Genomic DNA, 9,337 nt, shown 5'->3' on the forward strand with positions numbered 1-9,337 from the left:
TGTTATTTGCCCCTTCCTTTTCCCTTCCCTTGCCTCATCCCCCCCCCCCCCCCCCCTTCTCCCCCTCCTCTTTTCCTTTAAAGATCAGGCAGCTGTGTGGATCTTGGCTCTCAGCCGGGGTAAAACCCTGACATTACCACAGGGCTTTTATGGTGTTAATGTCACAGGGAGGAAGGTGAGCAGGTCTTGCAGAACATAGTAGTTCATGCCATGAGTTGGTCAGGGCTTGGCTGGGCAGGACCCTCTGCAGCTCTGCTGGGAGGGCACTGCAAATATTAATGTTCACACCAGTATAAATTGGGAGCACATGCCTGTGTGGAAGAAGCTGCCCAGTTTTGGCAACTTTCCTGGAGCTCTTTGGAGAGTGGGTTGGGTTATGGTGGGGCAGACTCCTTCCCAGGTTCCTGCCATGGGGGACCTTGTGAAAGGCAGGTATTCAGGACTCATGCCCCAGCATTTCAAAAGCAATCCTGGGTGCTTTTTGCTGGCTTCAGAGCCTTATTTTACCTTCTGCCACTGGCTGTGCCTCCCATGGCTCCAGCGGCCAGCACTGAAAGCATTTGTTGCCCTGTGATGAGGAGCTGTGTGACAGGCAACAGGCAATAAACATCCTGCAGCAACCCGCTGCCATCTGTAAGGAGCCTTTGGCTGATTCATGTCTCCCTCTCCAGCAGCACAGGCCTGACACATCCTGCTCCTTCTGGTGCTAAGGAGAAGCCAGTCAACAGCTTTGCACTTGGAGGAGGTAGAAAACTAGGAGAACTGTAGAAAACACCTCTTGCCAAGCCTTGCTGAGGAACCCCCTTACCAAAGATGGCACAGCCAAGCATGCCTTGGGTGGGCTCTCCTGCATGGGAAGATGTAGGGGAACAGAGGAGTTGCAGGGTTTCCTGCCCTCTTTGCAGTTCCAGCAGGACTGGCTGGGCTCCACCTTGAAGGGGGTACCAAAGGGAGAGCTGGCTCTGCCTCCTCTGTCGTGTCCTGCCCCCCATCTTAGGCTGCTGTATTTCCTCATTTGAAGGTCACAGTGATGGAAAATGCACTTAAAATCCTTCTTACTTATTTATATACATATTTATATAGCTGCTGCAAGAGCTCCCTCTAGTTTTGCAGCTCATATTAAAGTTATGATGTCATGACCTGCATTTGAAAGCAAGGTCTCTGCAAAGTGCAGAACATGGCTTGTGGATGAGTGTATGACCTCCTGCTGCCTGACAGTGCCAAGCAGGTGTAGAGGCACTGGGAGGGAAAACACCAGCCCAGCTGAGAGTAGGGCTCATGGATGTGCAGCAAAGCCAGAACTGCTGACATGGTAGCAATAGACAAGGACCTGGTGATACCTGAGCAACCCCAGGGTGCTTTTAAGGCATTAGGGAGACCTAGAAACAGCCTGCACATGGGATTCTCTGTCATATGTGTGGGGTATGTGGTCTCTGGGTGCAGCGTGCACACAGGTAAATGTGTGTGCAGTGCACAGAGTGCCCAGACCCATCTGCACATCTGGATGCTCTGTATGTTGGCCAGAGTTGTCTTTCCAACCAGTGGTCTGGGCTCATGGCTTAAGATGGGACTGGAGTAACAGCCGTGGGCTGGTGTGGTTCATGTCCCTGGTGCTCCCTCTAACTGTCCAGCAGCTCTGTCACCTTCTGCAAAGCCTCTTTGAACCTACCCTCACATTTCTGTTCCCATGATGCTCAACAGAAGCACCTTTAGGAGCAAAGACCTGCTGGTCTCATCAGTGCTCACAAGCCACGTGCATCAAGGGGAAAGCCCTGCTCAGCTCATGTGCTTGGCATCATTTCTCACAGGTAATGGCTCCTACTAAATGAGCCCCTGAAAACATCTCCAAACAGTGCTTAACTGCTTACATGCTTAGAAATAAGCCACGTTTAGCTGCCTTTAACACATTTCCATCTCTATTTTTATGCATTAGGATCAATTTCATGAACTTTCCTAGGTAAGATGATTGCCATCAGCAGGAAGAATGTAGTAAATTAATTATAGATGTATGTTAAATTACTTTCATTACCACCCTCAGTTCTGGGAGTGAATCGTGTGAGCTGGATGACTGATGAAACAGTGTTTTTACATATTCCCCTGGTAATGGATATTTTTACTTGGCTGCCAGTGTTGTTTCTCAGTTAGGAGAAGCTGGAATTACATATTGCAGAAAATGGAGGTTCAGCCTAAAATTAACCTCCAAACGTTGCCAGACAACTTGTGGCTGAGACAGACTTACTGGAATACAAGCTGTCTATTCAGGTTCTTCTACTGGCATCCCTCAGTGATGTACAGAGGTGAACTTCTCTTCAATATAAGCACGATGGGATGAATACAAGGGAGAGGGAGTCACTTGCACTGGGTGTTGTTGCTACACACTGCCAAAGACACCTCGGCTAAGACAAAAGTCAACATCTATGGAAAGTTATTTTCATATTCACCTTATAACAACCTTGGTGTAGGGTATTTTCTAGGGATTAATGACCAGGCCAGTTTAATGGCTCTCTGCTGAACTTCAGGCTCTCAACTTTTCACAGCCTATCATTAATCCCTGGAAAATATCTAGGTTCATGATAGATACGAGTGAAAAATAATACACTGTGTGAAGGTAAGTATATTGCTAGCGTTTCATCATGAGCTGGCCCTAATTGCTAACTACAGATAGACTTCAGAATACAAGTAAATTAGCTACCATTTAGTTACACTGTAATTACAAAGCTGCTTCACTGAATTTCTATTTCTATAGTGTGTAATTACTATCTTTGGCTGAAAGCTGAAATCATGATATAATTGTTCCTCGTGTTTCATACTGGAATGTACTATGCAATGCTGTATTTTGAAGGATATCTGTAACAGGTAAGTCAGAGGACAGATACCTACTGCATAAATTAATTCAGTGTATTTCTAGTCACTGCATGCACAATCATTTTAGTTTTAAAATATAGAAATAGCTTGGCAATGGTTTGCTAACTAAAAGGAAAAGAGAAAAAAGATAAACCCAATCAGGCTGTTCTCCGAAAACTTGAGCTTAGTGAGGAGGACATCACTGGGGAATGCAGCCCCTTGTGTACAAGGCTTTTGGATTTTCCTTCTGATCTGTTTGGGCCAGGTTGGGATGTGGGTATATGTGTGTGCACCCAAGGTAGGGGCTATCTCAGATGTCTGAAGCAGAGCAGAGAGATTTCCTTCCCCACTCTGCCTCTGCAAGAGCAGGACTGCTCTGATTTCCATTAGACTTGTAGAAGTACAAAAAAACCCCCGTGGTCTGCTGGGAGAATAATTAGACTTGGCAAGTTTGCTCAACAAGCACTTATTCTACATAGTATTAATGGGTGATAGGTAGAGGCTGTGGTTGTTTCATTTAATAATGCATGGATCCTCCAAGATATCCTAAGGATCTCTCTCTGGACTTGTGTTTTGTGATCAGATGGCATAACTAATGGCCAGGGCTGATTACATACTGATTAAAAACTACTTCAGAATCTCATCTCTCCAGGAAGGGAATGCCAAGCCCGGCAGTACGAGGGAAGGGCTTGTCCCTGTTTCATTTCAGCTGTACCAGTTCACCTGTCACTAGCAGCCAGCACTGAACCGCTCTGCTTTGCACATCAAAGGGGGCTTGGGGTACGTAAGGAACCCGATGTGCCTGGGTTTAGTCAGAGCTAGCCCTTGAAGCTGATGTCTTTGGTGAGTGAGTATCTTTCCCTCCTCAGAAGCCGATGGCTTTGACCAAGAAAGCATCAAAGCACATTCCCAATTGGTGCTTACCCAAACCAGTGGTGTTCCCACAGAAGGTGGGAATTTCTTCATGCCACACACTTTAGTGGGATGCCTTTGCACAGAGCAGACAGAAGGCTTAAAATACTCTGAAGGATGGAGCCAGGCTCTTCTCGGTGATGGCAGCGATAGGACCAGGGGCAAAGGGGGCAAGCTGGAGCAGAGGAAGTTCCATGTAAATATAAGGAGGATCTTTTTCACTGTGAGGGTGATGACTGGATGATCTTTCAAGGTCCCTTACAACTCCTGATGTTTTGTTATTCTGTGAAATGCATGAGTTGGAGGGTTGAGAAGGGCAAATGGACTATTTGGGGATGACCATGCTGTGATGATGGGCAGTACAAGCTGGGATGTTTGCACCATTAGGACTGTCAGATTGTTACTTTGAAATAGATCCCGAGTTTGGCTCCTACAGGCAAAGTGCAGGATGCCATCCTCTGTATGTATGGAGGGACACCCTGTCCTTTCCACCATAAGGTATTCTGAGCTGCCTTAGTAGTAATAGACATACTTCCTTCTTACCCCTCTTAAAATCTGCTGGGTGCATATGCCTTCACAGGTAAGGCATAAACCTGAGTTGCGTTCACTAAAAGGCCTTAAGCTCATGCTGGGCTGCTGGGACTGCCTCTAGCCTCTCCTGCAGCACTGGCTAGGCAGCAGTAATTAAGCTAAATGCAAGATTTTGGTGTGATTTCAATAAGTCTTTGCAGAGAGGCAGCCTGTGCAGTGCTGGACAGGCTGTCTCTGAAGAGAGGGTCTTTTTGCAGCATCCAGTTTACAAAAGGGAGCGGAGTGGCACAGCCATGGACACTTGGAGTCAAGTATCCATCACAGTTACCTCTGAAATCAGAGAAATCAAAATGCAAATGCATCTTTTGTATGCTGGGAGGGACTGCTACCCTCAGAGCATATAGCCCTCAGTGCCTGTGCTCTCCATGGACTGCCCAGTCCCTGCTGCAAGAGGCACCATCTTGTTCCTCTGAAGCTTTCCCTGGCTGGCTTGCTCTGTAACAGGCTTCTCAGGCTGCCCAGCAAAACTGCATCCTGAATTCCTGATCAAAATATGATCTACAGCTCTTAAATGACTTTGTAGTGTTTCAAACATGTTGGGATAGTGGGGGGAAACATGCCTTTGAGAAGTACAGAAACAGCATGCTCTAGCAGCCAGGCCCAGTGTGGAGTTAGTGTGCCTGAGTGAAGTGGTTTGAGAAGGGAAAAGTCATTAGAGGAGGCACTTTCAGTGTAATTTGTCAATAACATTGAAGTTGAGGAGATGTGAAGTATGTTCCAGAAAGTAGTAACGTAAAAACAAGCCAAATAAAGGCTAAAAAAAGATTTTTTTTAAAAATATAGTGTCCAAACTTATGCCTTTTTGTAGGGCAGAGATGTATCATCTTCCCTTGTGTAGCTATGGTCTCTCTCTGATTAATGGGCTAAGGGCTTGAGTCGGATGGTGTTTGTTTAAGCCTTTAGACACCTGCCCTGTCGCACACGTGGGCTCAGCCTCTGCAGACACACAGACGTTGCAGGCACAGATGGCATGGCAGGCCCAGACCTTGATGGGTGCTGGGGTCTGTGGGACAACAGGTTGTATGTTTCTGAAAGGGGTTATGTGATGCTGTTACCTGTGATAGCACAGAGGTGGCACAGAAAATCCCACATACATATATATATATGCATGTTCATGTACATATATGCATATATATATATCTGTTCATATATATGTGTATATATATGTGTATATAAGTGTTCATATATATGTGTTTGTATGTGTTCGTATGTGTGTGTTCATATATGTGTGTATATGTGTGTATATGTGTCTTTATATGTGTTTATGTGTGTTCATATATATGTGTGTTCATATATGTTGTGTGTATATGTGTGTATATGTGTGTATATGTGTGTATATGTGTGTATATGTGTGTATATGTGTGTATATGTGTGTATATGTGTGTATTTGTGTATATGTGTTCGTGTGTGTTCATATATATGTGTGTTCATATTTGTGTATATATGTGTATATATGTGTATATATGTGTATATATGTGTATATTTGTGTATATTTGTGTATATTTGTGTATATTTGTGTATATTTGTGTATATTTGTGTATATTTGTGTATATTTGTGTATATGTGTTCGTGTGTGTTCATATATATGTGTGTATATGTGTGTATATGTGTGTATATGTGTGTATATGTGTGTATATGTGTGTATATGTGTGTATATGTGTGTATATGTGTGTATATGTGTTCGTGTGTGTTCATATATATGTGTGTTCATATTTGTGTATATTTGTGTATATTTGTGTATATTTGTGTATATTTGTGTATATTTGTGTATATTTGTGTATATTTGTGTATATATGTGTATATATGTGTATATGTGTTCGTGTGTGTTCATATATATGTGTGTTCATATATGTTATGTGTATATTTGTGTATATTTGTGTATATTTGTGTATATTTGTGTATATTTGTGTATATTTGTGTATATGTGTGTATATGTGTGTATATGTGTGTTCGTGTATATGTGTGTTCGTGTATATGTGTGTTCATATATATGTGTGTTCATATATATGTGTGTTCATATATATGTGTGTTCATATATATGTGTGTTCATATATATGTGTGTTCATATATGTTATGTGTATAGTTGTGTTTATTTGTGTATATATGTGTATATTTGTGTATATTTGTGTATATTTGTGTATATTTGTGTATATTTGTGTATATTTGTGTATATTTGTGTATATTTGTGTATATTTGTGTATATTTGTGTATATTTGTGTATATTTGTGTATATGTGTGTTCATATATATGTGTGTTCATATATGTTATGTGTATAGTTGTGTTTATTTGTGTATATTTGTGTATATTTGTGTATATTTGTGTATATTTGTGTATATTTGTGTATATTTGTGTATATTTGTGTATATTTGTGTATATTTGTGTATATGTGTGTTCATATATATGTGTGTTCATATATATGTGTGTTCATATATATGTGTGTTCATATATGTTATGTGTATAGTTGTGTTTATTTGTGTATATATGTGTATAGTTGTGTATATATGTGTATATATGTGTATAGTTGTGTATAGTTGTGTTTATTTGTGTATAGTTGTGTTTATTTGTGTATAGTTGTGTATAGTTGTGTATATGTGTGTTCATATATATGTGTGTTCATATATGTGTATATATGTGTGTATATATGTGTTTATATGTGTTTATATGTGTTTATATGTGTTTATATGTGTTTATATGTGTTTATATGTGTTTATATGTGTTTATATGTGTTTATATGTGTTTATATGTGTTTATATGTGTTTATATGTGTTTATATGTGTTTATATGTGTTTATATGTGTTCGTGTGTGTTCATATATATATATATATATATATATGTTCAAGCCTCACTGGCAGGACCAGGCTGCCAGGAGTGCTCTGCTGCTGTCTGGTCTCTTGGCTTCTTTTGTGGTTGTTGGGAATGATGGTTCAGCATCAAAATTGGGCTCTTGCAGAAATTCAAGCAACACTGGAAAAAAATCAGCAATTGCTACTAATAAGGTCACAAACATAAAACATGTCTAACAACTGCACTCCAGTGACACTGTTAGCAGTCATCCTGGCACGTCTGATATCCCAAATATGCCCCGTGTGCCTAGTGCGTATGTTTATGGTACAATATTCACACCTCTTGACTTCCCTGCACAGGTGCTTTCCACACTTAAGCATGTATGTAAATATGAATACTGTGTTAAATTTGCCTTTCAAACCACTGAATTAGATGCACAGGCAGCTTCTACTCCTTCACAAGAGCTTTTCTAATGGATATTTCATATTGCAGCAGTCATCTTTAACAACTGAAAATGTTCTTAGGAAAATGTTCGAGTTTTTTAGATCTTGATTGCAGTTTAAACCTGCAAGGATTTGATTCAGCCCTTGCAATAAGGATGGCTGAGGATGTGGGGTCACTGTTACCAGAATTAATTGATACTACCTGGTGGGAAGGGACGAAAATCACCTTGCCAGGTCATCTTCAGCAGCCTTTAGATGGATTATGGGCTCACAGGAGTGGAGGTGTGAGGCAGGCTGGCCTGGATCACTGAAAATGTCAAAGAAACTGTGTGGCAGGGACCTTCCTGTGGTGGCCCTGCAATAAGAAGCTACAAACAAGAGTTATCCTACCATGTACACAGAGTCAGGACTAGAAACCTTGTGAGGATAAATTTCTTACTGCATAGAAAGGCAGCGTTACCCTGCAGCTCATAATGGGTAAATGTAAACCGTGGGGTATTTTTTTAGTAAGAGTTTTATTAAGTATATGAAAGCTTCCAGAAGGCATATGGGAAAATGTTCAGGGCCTTCTATCAATGCCCTTTTTACTGAAATACCATAGATATATTTGACAGAAATAAAGAATATTAAAAACAGAACAATAAAAGCCTAAGGATATTGTATAGATTTTGCTGTTCAGAGAAAATGCAGGATACTACATGAGGATAAAATTTAAGTCCTATTGGAGCCACTGGCCAAGGACCATTATTCTTTAGAGAAACAAAAGATTTCACAGAAAAAGTTTTGTACAAAAAGATCCAAGTGATCTAAAGTTAAGAGTATAGTATATTTATGGAAGTATTTTTACAAGCTATTCTTCACAGTGTGTACAAAACTTGTAATTAAATACAGTTCCTTGATGACAAAGTCTTAAAAAACACTTTATCTCACACAAGGGTGTCACTAAAGCCAAGAAAGAGGACATCTAGCCTACAGAATGGTGGTAGCTTTGGATTTGGGTGATCAGACTCAATCTACAGAAGGCTGATGATTCAACTACACAATGCCATGCTCAGCATCTTGGGCAATAGCTGCTTACTACAAAATACATCAGTGCTTGCTGTCAGAGTCCAGATCATCCCAGCAAAAAATTATTAGCAGTAGATAAGAGGCTCCTGTACGGCCTCAGCTCTGTATCACTGTCCTGGGAAACTTTCATGGGACAGGATGGCATGATGCCACTGGGTGCTGCAGCCCTAGCAGCAGGGAGGTGCCTAACCTGGCCCAGACAAGGAGGGCAGCTGTGTTTGGATTCCCTCCAGCATGCATGCAACCTAACTGGGTCAAAGAAAATATAGCACAAGGTCACAGACCTAAGACAGTGTTTAAAAACATTAATCCCACTGCAGAGAGGACTGTGGTTTAAAGCATAAACATCCATGGTGGTTCCTATTTTCTAGCAGGGGATATCTTTGCTCAGCAGACAGGCTTTCAGCTCCCCTCCTCAGCTGCAGATGTTCTACTTCAAGCTGGTGGCCAAGGCACCCAACTCAGAGCAGCAGATCCCATTTCAGGTCTGGCATTGCCTAAGTTTTATTCACTGATGCAGTGCTGCCCCTTGCTCTTCGGGGCTTCAGTTCTTCATTTGTACAATTGATTAATAATAACAACCCTTACTGCCTCACCAGGGTGTTGTAAAGAAAAAACAGTAAGGCACCCAGTGATTGGTTAGCAAGGACTTTGTAAGAGGTCCTAGGGAAAATTTTAAAGACTTTCATGGTTCA

Source organism: Gallinula chloropus (genome assembly GCF_964237585.1).
Source record: "Gallinula chloropus genome assembly, chromosome: 12".
In the NCBI taxonomy this organism is placed as follows: domain Eukaryota; kingdom Metazoa; phylum Chordata; class Aves; order Gruiformes; family Rallidae; genus Gallinula; species Gallinula chloropus.